Source organism: Callithrix jacchus, chromosome 8 (assembly GCF_049354715.1).
Source record: "Callithrix jacchus isolate 240 chromosome 8, calJac240_pri, whole genome shotgun sequence".
NCBI classification, from domain to species: domain Eukaryota; kingdom Metazoa; phylum Chordata; class Mammalia; order Primates; family Cebidae; genus Callithrix; species Callithrix jacchus.
In genome coordinates, this window is record NC_133509.1 from 111607579 (window position 1) to 111621736 (window position 14158).

Sequence of the window (14158 nt, forward strand, 5' to 3'; positions counted from 1 at the left end):
TAAGTATTGGTACTCCCTCATTGTATGACCATGTGGAATTCATGACTTTATTAAACTTTTCTTTTCTCATCTGTGTAAAGAAGATAAAAATGTCCAATGTACAAGGTTGTTAACTACTCAAGTATAATAAATATTATCTTATTTCTCCAGCTAAGAACACATCTTCAGTCTCATTCCATTTTCCCTTCTGATTAGAAATCCTTAGGGGTAACTAATAACTCCACACATTTATGTACACATTGTTTTTGGGTACATAGTCTCATTTGAGTCTTTTTTGAGGTAAGTGGGGAGTGTGACTCCTAATTGAAAGAAAGCTGAAGCAATCAGAACATAGAGAAGTGGGGTTCTTTATCCAAAGTCACCCTACCAGCAGCTGAGGAACGAAAGGACTCCAGGACATCTTTTGGTTCCAAGTCCACTGGTCTTTCAACAGCCCCTTGTTACCCCTTCCGGATGAGGGTACTGTAAAATCACATTTGACAACTTGGTAGTGGGGAGAGATCACAGTTAAAATTAAATTGATCCCTAATATTAAAACCATAGATCATAGTGGGAAACATTTTATTTTTCATCTCGTGTATCTGTATCTTGCTGCTTAAGACTGGTTGGACTGAAGGACTCCTGGGAACTCTTCCCTTTTGAATTCATCTCTTCAGTCCATTTCAGGGACTCTTTACCCGTCTGGCCTTCAGAAGGCATTTGCGTCCTGGTTTCTGATAGAGGAGGCTCTGCAAGGGAACAGAGTCTATTTATTCTAACTTGCTCTGTCGTCCCTAATGTACTGTCACACAAGTGACTTGCTGTGCGATGCTAGAGAGGAAACAATAAAATGCACGATTAAGAGTGTGGCTAATGCCTCCCAGAGAGTCAGGTTCTCTGGAGGTCACATTTCCAGCGAATTCATTGCCCATGGACGGTTCCCCCATGGCCTTCAGAGGAGCTTAGCTGTGGGATTGCCTGCCTTGCCCTTTTCCAATTTTCTGTGAAGATTTGAAAATTAGGTGAGAAGTGGGGAAGGGGTAATAGAAAAGGTAGCTGGAGTCCGCTCTACCTGGAGCCCTCTGAGGTGAGAATGGACCTACCCTGCCGTTTCCATGAGAGTTGTCCCTCCTAGTCCTGTGGTCCAGCCCTTGCATTAAGGAGCGTGTCCATCTCTGGTTTCTATGACTCAGAATGACCTAGAAAAAATAGATTCCATTGTGCTATTATTGTTCTGATTTTTAAAGTAATTCCCTTCCTGGTTCTCTCCTTTTTGGAGACACTGAAGAATTAGCTTCTTTCTGAGTTTTTTTGTTTGTTTGTTTGTTTGTTTTTTGTGATGGGGTTTTGCTCTTGTCACCCAGTCTGGAGTGCAGTGGCATGATCTTGGCTCACTGCAACCTCTGCCTTCCGGGTTCAAACAATTCTCCTACCTCAGTCTCCTGAGTAGCTGGGATTACAGGTGTGCACCACCATGCCCAGCTAATTTTTGTATTTTCAGTAGTAATGAGGTTTCACCATGTTGGCCAGGCTGGTCTTGAACTTCTGACCTCAAGTGATCTGCCTGCCTCAGCCTCCCAAAGTGCTGTGATTACAGGCATGAGCCACCATGCTCAGCTTTTCTGAGACTATTTTAACACAGCCATTTGACTTGACAAGAATGTCACTTTCCTCCAATCACACAGTCTGAGAATCAGGGCAATACTATCCCCATATTGTCAATAGATGAAGGTGACAGAAATGCAGACGTATTAGTTGGAGTATTCCAGGGAACCAGAACCAATAGGCAATAGATGATAGATAGAAGACAGAAAGAGAGAGAGAGAGAAAGGAAGGGAGGGAGGGAGGGAGGGAGGGAGGGAGAGAAAGGAAGGGAGGGAGGGAGGGAGAGAGGGAGAGAAAGGAAGGGAGGGATGGAGGGGGAGAGGGAGAGGAAGGGAGGGAGGGAGGGAGAGAGAAAGGGAGGGAGCGAGGAAGGGAGGGAGGGAGAGAGAAAGGAAGGGAGGGAGGGAGGGAGGGAGGGAAGGAGGGAGGCAGGAAGTGGGAAGAGAGAGAAAGAAAGAAATAAAGGAAAGAGAAAGAGAAAGAGGAGAGGAGAGGAGAGGAGAGGAGAGGAGAGACAATTTTGCTCTAAGGCATTACCTCACATGATTATGGAAGCTGACAAGTCCAAAATGCTGTTGAAGAGAATTCTCTCTCACTGTGGAAGGGCCACCTTTTTGCTTTCTAGGCTTTTAACTGATTGGATGAGGCTCCCACACCAAGGAGGACAATCTGCTTCACTCAGTCAACAGATTCCAAAATTAATCTCATCCAAAAACACCCTCTGGGAACCACACTTCAGGCTCCTGTGATTCCAGCCTGTTGGCTTTTGCCTTAAAGAAATTCCCTTACCATCACTTACCCTCAAACACAGACTCCTCCCAGGCTTGAACGGAGAGGTGGAATCCTGACTCCGTCCTGCAGCTAGTGACAGCTGTACGCGTGGCCCCGGGACAAGTGCCTCTAAGATTTCACTTCTTTGGAGACTCCCACTTTATCTCATCCCCAACCCTTGCTACTACCACCATATCCAGTTGCAAGGAGGCAAGAACTGAACCCTGTTTACAGGAAAGACAAAGGTATTTTTCAGGAGCTCACTTGGCCCCAATCCTTGAACGCCGGCTAAAAGAAGAACTCACCCCCAAGGCTGATGTTGAGTAGAGCAAGACCAGCCTAACTGTGGGACAGAAGAAGGTTGGATCTAGGGGTAAGAAGAGTTCTAGCAGAGCAGCTGCTCAGCCCTGAGCAGGCGAAGTGCTCAGAAAGGAGGGCTTTAGACCAGTGGTCCCATCTGCGCAGGCATCACAGGCATCCCTTGCATTAAGACGAGATCAATTAGGAACTGTCTCATGCATCATAAAAGAAATCTGCACTTCATAAAAAGGAGAGTGACTAGAACATTCTCTGAATGGTGACCATCACCACTCTTTCCAAAGCCCCACCCACTGAAAGCACATTCCAGTTTAGGGACAACTCTCAGGACAGCGTTTTCAGGACCACCCCTATGACCCCAGTGAAGTGCACCTCCCTGTTGGATGTCCCAGGAATCTGAGGACACAAGCCAGCCTGCGTGGATCTCAAGAAATGGGATCTGCTAAACAAACCCAGAAGGCACTTTCCATAAGTAACAGCAGAAATGCCATCATGCAAATTGACAAATCGGACCAGCGACCGTAAGGCGGGGAGCAGTGTTTTATTCTTTCCTTTATGTATTTAAGTTTTGAGCATCTCCGTCAGCCTAGGATGGAGTGGAGCTGACAGTGGGGTGGAAGAGATGGTGGGCAAACAACTCAGCCAAGGATAGAAAGTCGAGAGGAGGGAGCTGAAGGAGAAACAGCCAGCGGGAAACAAAAAAGCCGGGACTCTGCGGGGCTTGCTGCTCAGGAGCTGAACTTGCAGCTTTGACAAAGCTGACTTTAAGCCGACCTTCAGCGGCGCTTCCTAGCAATGTACACCGGGCAATCGCTGGTAAATCTTTATTAATTTTAATTGGCGGCACCCATTTATAAGAACCATTAAAAAGGATAAATTGAGCCCATCCGGCGTAATGTCTTTTGTTAATTAGTTTGTCAGCACTGTTTTAATATCCCCTAATGACTTCATATTTCAGACCTGACATTAAAGGAGACGCTGTGAGGAAGGAAATGGTCTTATCACAGTGTACTGTACCGTTTTTCTTTTTTGAACAAAAAGTGTCCTTCCAAATGCTGACCAAGGTTAGATGTCATTTAATTCTCAAAGGTGGGTGCCTGAGGACTTCTGAAGCCCCCAATTCTATCTCCAAGTCCTGCCATCCCATCATTTCTCAATTTTCCTCTTTCTCTTAACCATCTCAGGCATCCCCAAAACACTCCTTCATTTCTTCTTTCCTCCTGCCTTCATTTATTCCATGGACATTTATTGAGCCCCTCAGAACAGGGGAGATGGGATGGCAGGCAGTCAAGCAACATGCAGATATTTCCCAGTAAAAAAGATCCAAAAGCTTTATATTTTAATTCCACTGAAGGACTTTTTTTTTTTTTTTTCAAATTCAAAGCCAGCATTTTTCTTTTGGCAGGAAACAAAATACGGGAAGGAAGAGAAAGAAAAACAAATAGATAAGGTGGGCCTTGACTCCTGGTTCCAAACATTTTTGCTCTAATGAAAACCAAAACTGACACCAAGGCAGTCTACCACGGTAGAAGCACAGGTCTTGAGGCAGTGGAGTGGGGAGGGTTGGGGGCGCGGGGGGGGGGGGGAGAGAGAGAGAGAGAGAGAGAGAGAGATCCCTGTGTTTGGATCTTAGGACCACTGCCATGGGCCTCAAAATAAGGGGCACAGGATGATGCTTGGAATGCTGGAAGCTATTTTTTTTTTTTTCTGGAGATGGAGTCTTGCTCTGTCGCCCAGGCTGGAGTGCATTGGCGCCATCTCAGCTCACTGCCACCTCTGCCTCCACGGTTCAAGCAATTCTCCTGCCTCAACCTCCGGAGTGGCTGGGATTGCAGGCACATGCCACTGCACCTAGTTAAATTTTTTGTATTTTTAGTAGAGATGGGGTTTTACCATGTTGGCCAAGCTGGTCTTGAACTCCTAACCTCATGATCTACCGGCCTTGGCCTCCCAAACTGCTGGGATTACAGGTGTGAGCCACTGTGACCAGCCCTCTGGAAGCTTTTAAAACTATTCACACTGGTCAAATATAAACAAAAAGAAGGAAATTAAGTTGTCACTCTGCCTTGGTCTCTCACTGTCCCAGGGCCAGTGAGACTTGGGGTAAGGAGCAGGGAAGGGGCTTTCGAGAAGGAGCTGAGGCACCCACGCTGGCATGTTGGCCCCTTGCAGTTATCTTTAGCTGATTACGTGAATTTATAGGCAGTATTATCTAGTTTTAACGGATTTGCTCTCACAAAGAGGACAATTAGAAATCATAGCTCAAACTGCAAGTTGACATGAAAAATGACACAGCTGAAACTTCTACTCCTACTACAAGCTCTTTGTCAACTATCTGATAAGGTAAAAATAATGTTGATCTAATCACATCTGACAAGCAATTGGCCAAAAAAATAAAAAAGAGTAAAAAACTATACAGAAGACGATTTGAAATGTGGATTTACATCCACTATTGTTCACAGCAAACTTTGCCCTGAGCATATTCTGTGCCTTGAGATATTAACTAATAATCATGGTACTAACTTATACTTTATGGATAAATAGATGGAAAAGGAGGCACATACACGCTCAGAAAAAATTACTGACAGAAGAATTATGTGGCTGTAAAAGAGTGCCTGGAGACTGCCCAGGTGGGGGCTCCTGACATAACTCCCCGGATCCTCAATTTTCTCCTCTGTAAAATGGTAATAATTCCGTCTACTTTGTAAGCTTGTTCTAATGACCAGAGCTGAAGCATACAGTGCCCACCACGGAGCCTGGCATTGGATGTGCCACACCATGGATGGAGCTATCATCATCATCCTGGTCACCACTACTGATAATTCAGAATATAATTCTGTGTCTCTGCCCAAATCTCATGTTGAATTGTAATCCCCAGTATTGAAGGTGGGGTCTGGAGGTGATTGGACTATGGGGATGAATTTCTCATGAATGGTTTAGCACCATTCCCTTGTATTGGAGGTGGGGCCTGGTGGGAGGTGATTGGACTATGGGGATGAACTTCTCATGAATAGTTTAGCACCATTCCCTTGGTGCTACCTGCCAGATAGTGAGTGACTCTCCTGAGATCTGGCTGTTTATTTTTATTTTATTTTTAATTTTTTTTGAGATGGAGTCTCACTCTGCCACCAGGCTGGAGTGCAGTGTTACAATCTTGGCTCACTATAACCTCCACCTCCCGGAGAGATTCTCCTGCCTCAGCCTCCCAAGTAGCTGGGACTATAGGTACACCCAGCTAATTTTTGTATTTTTAGTAGAGACGGGGTTTCACCATGTTGGCCAGAATGGTCTCCATCTCTTGACCTCATGATCCGCCCGCCTCGGCCTCCCAAAGTGCTGGGTTACAGGTATGAGCCACCGCACCTGGCCCAGATCTAGCTGTTTAAAAGTGTGTGGCATCTCATTCTCTTGCTTCTGTCTCTTGCTCCTGCTTTCACCATGTGATATGCCTATGTCCCTTTGCCTTCCACCATATTTGAAAGCTTCCTGAGGCCTCCCCAGAAGTGGATGCCAGCACTATGCTTCCTGTATAGCCTGCAGAACCACGAGCCAAATAAACCTCTTTTCTTATACATTATCCAGTCTCAGGTATTTATAGCAAACCAAGACCATAATCATCATCACATCATCATCCCCGTCATCACCAGTAACATCTTTATCATCACCCCCACAAGCGATCTTCTGTGATCCCTTTTGACAGTGTACAGCAATCAGTGAATTGCTGAAGTTTATTTAAAATTATTATTACAAGTCCTGTTAAGAAAATCTGTAAGAGTTTCTTGCGTGGCCCAGAGCTCTCTTGGATGTACTTTCTCCTTTTTCATCCCTCCTACACTTTATGGATGCAGTAGAGCAAGGCCTCACCAACTCCAACAGACAGATGAGATGCATTTGAATGAAGCCAGCCATAGAGACTGGGAAGAGCTTCAGGATGATGGACAGCCTGTTTAAAGGGCCAGCCTGGGCAACAGAGGGAAACCATGTCTCAAAAAAATAAAATACAAATGAAAAATAGAAACCAAACCAAAAAAAATTAAGAGTGGCTGCTTCCCAGCACCATGCAATAGTTGTCTTATAGTGTGACATGGTAATTGCCCCATAAACTTCATAACTCGACCGTACCTTGGCTTTCCGTTGAAACTACTCTCTGTAACCCTAATATGACAGGCAAGCAGTCCAAACCAAAGCCCTTTTGGCCCCTGCGCCATTTTAAGGAAAACTAAGACTTATAACAAGTAACTGAGGTCTGTAATTTTCCACCTACCCAGACAATGTGTAAACTAATGCTTATCTTGACTTCTGTGAACCACTGAAGTAACAATCAGAATGTCCTAAGTCCCCTGGCCCTTGGAATGTCCAAAGCCCCTTGCCCTCACCCCCACCCAGGAGGTGGTTTACGGAATGTCCAAAGTCCCCTTGCCCTCACCCCCACCCAGGAGGTGGTTTACGGGCATAAAAGGTCTTGACACCCTCCTTTTGGGGCCACAGATTAGAGAGACATGAGTCCTCCGTGGCCGCCGGCAAAAAAGACCCTGTAATTTGGCCTAGTCTTTGTCTCAGTGGTCATTTCGCTCTCACTCGGTTACAACAATAGGATGTTAGGCACAGTGAGGCCATAGCATTCAATCTTCAAGAAAATCCAGAAATAGGTCAGGCGCGGGGGGTGGCTCACGCCTATAATCACAGCACTTTAGAAGGCCAAGGTGGGAGGATCACCTGAGCTCAGGAATTCAGGACCAGCCTGGCCAAGAAAGTGTGCATGGTGGGGGGTGCCTGTAATCCCAACTACTCAGGATCAGGAGGCTGAGACAGGAGAATCGCTTAAACCCAGGAGTCAGAGGTTGCAGTGAGCCAAGATAACAGCAAAAGAAAAAAAAGGAAAAACCAGAAATGGAGATACTTTTCAGTGAAATCTTTCCCTTTTTTTCCCTGCACCAATCTGTTACAGTGCCTAAAATAGCACGTTGGAGCTGTGCTTCTTGAGTTTTACAAGCTTTTCTGCCTTAAGGGGTCCCTTGTTGAACAGCAAATGTCCATGAGGGAGGAGTATATTAGGTCTCAACTGGCATCTAAAAAGAAATTTGCACGTCAGTCTTTTGAGATGAAGTCAAAGACAAGAGAGGTGGGAGTGGGGAGCAGGGCTAGAGTAGGGGGCAGGAAGGGACCCAAAAGGCAAACTGGGGGGAATTCCAAGGGTCTGTTTAACATTACCTACACCCTAGTTTTGCTGAGACTGGCTTTTACTCTGGAAAAGGGAATTCTTTGCTTTTGAATATCTATACTTCCTCCTTTTCCTCTGTACACTCTCCACCGTCCCCCTCCAATCTCCTTTCCTCAGCCTTTATGTGTACACCTGCATGTGTATACACACACACACACACACACACACACACACACACCCCAGAAAGCTCTGAATTTAAGAAAAGATTAGGATAAAAACAAGAGTTGAGGCCAGGCCTGGTGGCTCATGCCTGTAATCCCAGCACTTTGGGAGGCCAAGGTGGGTGGATCGCTTGAGGTCAGGAGTTCCAGACCAGCCTGGTCAACATGGTGAAACCCCTTTCTACTAAAAAGACAAAATTAGCTGGGCGTGCTGGTGGGTGCCTGTGGCATTCAAACCAGAGCAACTTCATCTTGAGTGAGGGTTAGGAAGATGAGGCTGGGACTTGCTGGGCCACATTCCCAGAAAGTCAGGTATTCCTAGCCTCTAGATGTTCACAGTTAAAGGAACATGATAATGTTTAGATAACTTGATAGTGTTTACTAAACAGACCCAGACTTGCAAGTGTCCTAGTATCCCGATATCTCAAGAATAAAGGCATTCCTAATTTTGCTTTAAAGATCATATTGATTCTTGCAAAACATAGTCATTAATAAATTAATCCTCTAACACAAACCCTTGTAGCAGAGCACATCTCCCTATGATCTTTTTTATCCTCTATATACAAGCACTGTACCTAGGGAACACGTGTTCCTCCTGTTACTTTTGGTAATGCCCTACTCCTGTCCAAAAGAATAGGAGTAGCTGTTCTTTTGTCAGAGGTGTGTGAACCAGAGCAACTCCATCTTGAATAGGACCTGGGTAAAATAAGGCTGAAGCCTGTCAGGCTTCCATGTGCAAGACTGGACCCAGAAAGTCTGAAGTCCTGCCTGCCTTGGCCGATTGCTCCCCCATCCCCCACTGCCTGTGTTGGCCATTATCCCTGATCATCCAGTGGAGCTTCTCCCAGACATTGATCTTCTCTCCCCATCCTGCCATCCTAACGGTTATGATAACGTGAATATTCCTCACCCCACCTTGCCATCTTAACTGTTCTTGCTCTGTGAATATCCCTCCGCCCCACCCTACTATCTTAACTACTCTCACGCCTTACCCCACCCACCACTGTAACTGAACTTATGGTAATGTATACTCCTTGCCCCTACCCCCAGCACTGTAACTAATCTTACTCTGTAACACCCCTGGCCTCCCAAAAATTGCTCCAACCTATAAAACCAATTCCCACCCCAGTCCTTTCTCAGATTCGCCTGCCTATACCCAAGTGAGAGATAAAACAGCCTTGTTGTCCACACAAAGGCCGTTTGGAAGATCTCTTTATTAAATGCACTTAATATTCGGTACTATTGGATGTGAATAACAAAACCTACTGGGCTGCATTCCCAGAGGTTAAGGCATTCTAAGTCACAGGAGAGATAGGAGATCAGCACAAAATACAGGTCATAAAGACCTTGCTGATAAAACAGGTCGCAGTAAAGGAGCCGGCCAAAACCCACCAAAACCAAAATGGCGATGAGAGTGACCTCTGGTTGTCCTCACTGCTACTCCCACCAGCACCATGACAGTGTGCAAATGCCATGAATGTCAGGAAGTTACCCTATATGGTCTAAACAGGGGAGACATGAATAATTCACCCCTTGTTTAGCATATCATCAAGAAATAACCATAAAAATGAGCAACCAGCAGCCCTCAGGGTTGCTCTGTCTTTGGAGTAGCCATTCTTTTTTTTTTTTCTGAGGTTTCGCTCTTATTGCCCAGGCTTGGGTACAATGGTGCGATCTCAGCTCACCACAACCTCCTCCTCCAGGGTTCAAGCGATTCTCCAGCCAAGTAGCTGGGATTACAGGCATGTGCCAACACACCTTGCAAATTTTGTATTTTTAGTAGAGACAAGGTTTCTCCATGTTAGTCAGGCTGGTCTTGAATTCCTGGCCTCAAGTGATCCACCTGCCCAGGCCTCCCAAAGTGCTGGGATTACAGGCGTGAGCCACCATGCCTGGCCTGGAGTAGCCATTCTTTTTTTTTTTTTTTGAGATGGAGTTTCACTCTTGTTACCCAGGCTGGAGTGCAATGGCGCAATCTCAGCTCACCGCAACCCCCACCTCCTGGGTTCAAGCAATTCTCTTGTCTCAGCCTCCCAACTAGCTGGGACTACAGGCATGTGCCACCATGCCCAGCTAAGTTTTGTATTTTTAGTACAGATGGGGTTTCACCACGTTGACCAGGATGGTCTCGATCTCTTGACCTCGTGATCCACCTGCCTTGGCCTCCCAAAGTGCTAGAATTATAGGTGTGAGCCACCGAGCCCGGCCAAGTAGCCATTCTTTTATTCCTTTACTTTCTTAATAAACTTCCTTTCACTCGGCACTGAGGACTCATCCTGAATTATTTCTTGTGCGAGATCCAAGAACCTTCTCTTGGGATTTGAATTCGGACCTCTTTCCTGTAACACTTTCACCATTTTATTTTCTTAATAAACTCGCTTTTACTTTGCACTGTGGACTCACCCTGAATTCTTTCTTGTGTGGGATTGAAGAACCCTCTCTTATGGTCTGTACTGAGACCCCTTTCCCGTAACAACAGTGACTCCAGAGGCCGAGACACCAGAATCTCTTGAACCTGGGAGGTAGAGGCTGCAGTGAGCTGAAACTGTACCACTGCACTTCCATCTTGGCAACAGAGGGAGACTCCATCTCAAAAAAAAAAAAAAAAAAAAAAACCAACAAAAACAGCACTACCAAAAATCAAGAGTTGGAAAATTACTAGACTGTAATATAAGACAAATCTGAAAGGAAAATAAGCTGTTGTTGGAAATACATGCTTGGTGCTGCAAAAAAAAATTAGCACTGAGACAAAGGATTTTTTAACAACATAATTTTTACTTCCTGGACTAGGAATGTCCAGGAAGGGTACTCTTACTAGCCATGTTGCCACAAGAGTACAAGGAACAAAGGAAAACAGGCAAATTTATTCCTTAAGCATTTGGGGTCGTCACTGCTGTGTCTGATCTCCATTGGCTGGTGCCAAACCTCACAATCTAAACTAACACCCACTGGCTAACAACTTAAAACTTTTCTAAACAGATAAGAGCAATGAAGCACTGGGACACGCCTGTGAGCACATCCAGCACAGTTAACTTGGTTAAAGTACAAGGACATAGAATGTACTACGTGCCTGTAAGCATGGCATGTCTAACAGCTACACAGGATAGGCACACAGTTATTAGCACACTTATTTTTTTTTTAACAAGAAAGGAAACTATCTGGTGGAGAACCCTCGGGCCCCTCTTGCCCCCACTCAGGGCCCAGCCACATAGAAGATATTTTTAACTTCCCCATGTGGAGAGCTCCCCTTCCCTTGCATGGAAAAGTCCCTTATCTTGCCCCGCCCAGCTTCCCGGCTCAGCACAGCCCCAGCTGGCTCAACTCCAACTGCCTTCCGCCCAGCAACCCCCTTAGCCAATCACCATCCATCCCCTCAGCTCTCCAGTAACTTCCCGCCCAACAGGCTCCCGCCCGCAAATTTCCCGCCTGGCAGCCTAAACTGACCAATCGCTACCCATCACCTCAGCTCTCCCACTCCCTCGGCTCCTCTACCCCTATAAAAACCGCAAGACAAAGAAAGCCGGCGCGAGATGCTGACTCCCCGCTGTGCATGAGTCCAGTCCGCCCGGAGATTCTCCAATAAAGCCTGAACTCCTATTCCGTCTCGTTTAATTCGGCCGTAACTCGGGGTTCAAGTAACGAGGGTCCAGGCAGGCCAGACAGAAACTTTAAAAGGAACTCATCCACCTCCCACAGCTGTGTATTTGTGTTTGCATGAAGATGTGTATGGTTTACCACCTTTCAGCAACTAGTCCCCTCATTTCCCTAAAACAAATCTTTATTAGCCAGACCATGTGCTAAGTGCCAAGGATACTAAGATGAATGAGAAAAGTAATTCTTATCTTCAAGGAGCTTGCCATTTAGGTGGCAACACCAACAAATATGCAGTAATAGATAATTTGGTACACGTTTTAAAAGAGGGGAATCTGTGGGAACATAAATAAAGGGCATATCCACCTATTTCTCTGGAAAGTCGATTTTGTGAAAGCTTCATGCGGAAATGTCCCATAGACTAAATATTTCTTAAAACTTTTTAATTATGCAGTGTGTCATACAGAAAATAATATAAATGATGTATACACGTACCATTTAAAAATAGTAAACAAACACCTGTGAACCCACCACCCAGCCTCAGAGATAGAACAGCTTCCATATCTTTGAAGTCTCTCTCTGACTTCACATGAATGTCCTGTTTTTCATTCCTTTGTTTTTACTAATAATTTTCTTCCCATATATGTGTCACTAGACTATTAATATATACTTTTTTGGTTTGTCTGGTTTTGAATTTTATGTAAATGGAATAATACAGTATTATAATTCTGAGACATTACTTGACCATATGTTTTTTGAGAATAATCTCTGTTCATATATAGTTACAGTTTATTAGTTTTTAGTGATGTGTAGTTTTCTGTTGTACGAACATATCCTAATGTATAGATATTTTGTCATTGATAACTATTCCATGCTTTTCCATTTTTGCTATTATAAACAGAGACATCATGAAAATTCTTCTGTAAGACTCCTGGTAAACATGTCTCCAAGAGGAACTCTTGGATTGTTGCTGGAATTATATTGGCTTTAACGTTGATTTTGTGTCCATTAATTCTGATAAATGCTCTTATTAATTGTAAATTTGTATCTGTAAAAAGTTTGGTATTTTTTATAGACAATCATATAATTTGAAAATGATGGTAACTTTCTTTTTTTTTTTTTTCTCTAATTTTGTATACATGTTTTTCTGTTTTTTTTTTCTTTTTTTTTTTTCGGAGACAGAGTCTCTCTCTGTTGCCCAGGCTGGAGTGCAGTGGTGCAATCTTGGCTCATTGCAACCTCCACCTCCTGGGTTCAAGCAATTCTCCTGTCTCAGCCTCCCAAGTAGCTGGGACTACAGGTGGGCACCTCCACACCCAGCTAATTTTTGTATTTTTAGTAGAGACAGTGTTTCACCATGTTGGTCAGGATGGTCTCCATCTCTTGATCTTGTGATCCACCTGCCTTAGCCTCCCAAAGTGCTGGGATTACAGGTGTGAGCCACTGTGTCCAGCACATGTTTTTCTTTTCTTACCATAAGTATTAAGACTTTTAATATGATATTGTAAAGCCAGTTGCCCTGCCGGGAGTCAAACGAACACATTCATCACTCTTCACACTTGATAACTGTGTCATCACCCAAGCTCATTATCTGGCTTCCCCACAAAGCTTCCCCGCACCCGCCTCTGCATACCATGCCCAAGCCCACATTCAGCACTAAATTATGCATCCAACCTCCAGCCCGCTGTTAAAAAACTCTACAGAGAAATTTTTTCTAAAGAAGCCCCACCATTCCCTGCCCAGCAACAGCCTGCCCGGTATGCCCCGGCAGGCCCCTGTACCCAAGGTCCCGCCCACCTACCAATGGCAGCTAGTTTCATGTACTTCCTACTTTAACTCCATGTACTTCCTGCTCCTCAACAGCCAATAGAAATGCCTTCTCTTTGTTTCCCCAGTAGTCAATCAAGGCCCACTTACCCAAGGTCTCACCTGCCTACCAATGGCAACTAGTTTCATGTACTTCCTACTTTAACTCCATGTACTTCCTGCTTCTCAACAGCCAATAGAAATGCCTTCTCTTTGTTTCCCCAGTAACCAATCAATTGTCTGCACTCCCCATAAAACCCCACGCCCTGAACAGCTGGGCGCGACTTCTCTGACCCCCTCTTGGACTACTGAGGGTTGCCCGGGAGCTGAATAAATTAGCCTTTCACTTTTTTTATACTTGCCTCAGTTTCCTCATTTTACCTCGGCAATAAATCTTACAGATATTGTATGTAAATGATGGTAACTGGCATTTATGTCTAGTTCCTGACCTTAAAGAGAGTGCTTTCAACATGTTACCACTAAGTATACATTGTACTTTTCTGAAAATATATAATTAATTTCCTTCTATTAGGTTAAAGATGATTCTTGGTAATTTGCTGCTTTTTAAATCATGATTTAATTTTTAATATTGCCAGCAGTTCTTCACTTAAAAAGAATTATATATTTTTTCCACCTTTAATCTGTTAATATGATACATTACCTTATTCAGTGGTCCAACATTAAACCAACTTTGTATTCTTTGGGT

The 14158-nt window shown here is 44.6% G+C and overlaps 1 long non-coding RNA gene across 1 annotated transcript; it reads right to left on the reverse strand.

Annotated features, from left to right (window-relative positions):
- Nucleotides 1–530: 530 nt before the first annotated feature.
- On the reverse strand, nucleotides 531–13640 carry LOC108593538 (uncharacterized). Its single transcript, XR_013521654.1, has 3 exons — nucleotides 13564–13640; nucleotides 1083–1178; nucleotides 531–728 (listed from the first exon to the last, which is right to left on the reverse strand). It is a non-coding gene; the product is annotated as an uncharacterized LOC108593538 (long non-coding RNA).
- Between the last annotated feature and the right edge of the window lie 518 nt (nucleotides 13641–14158).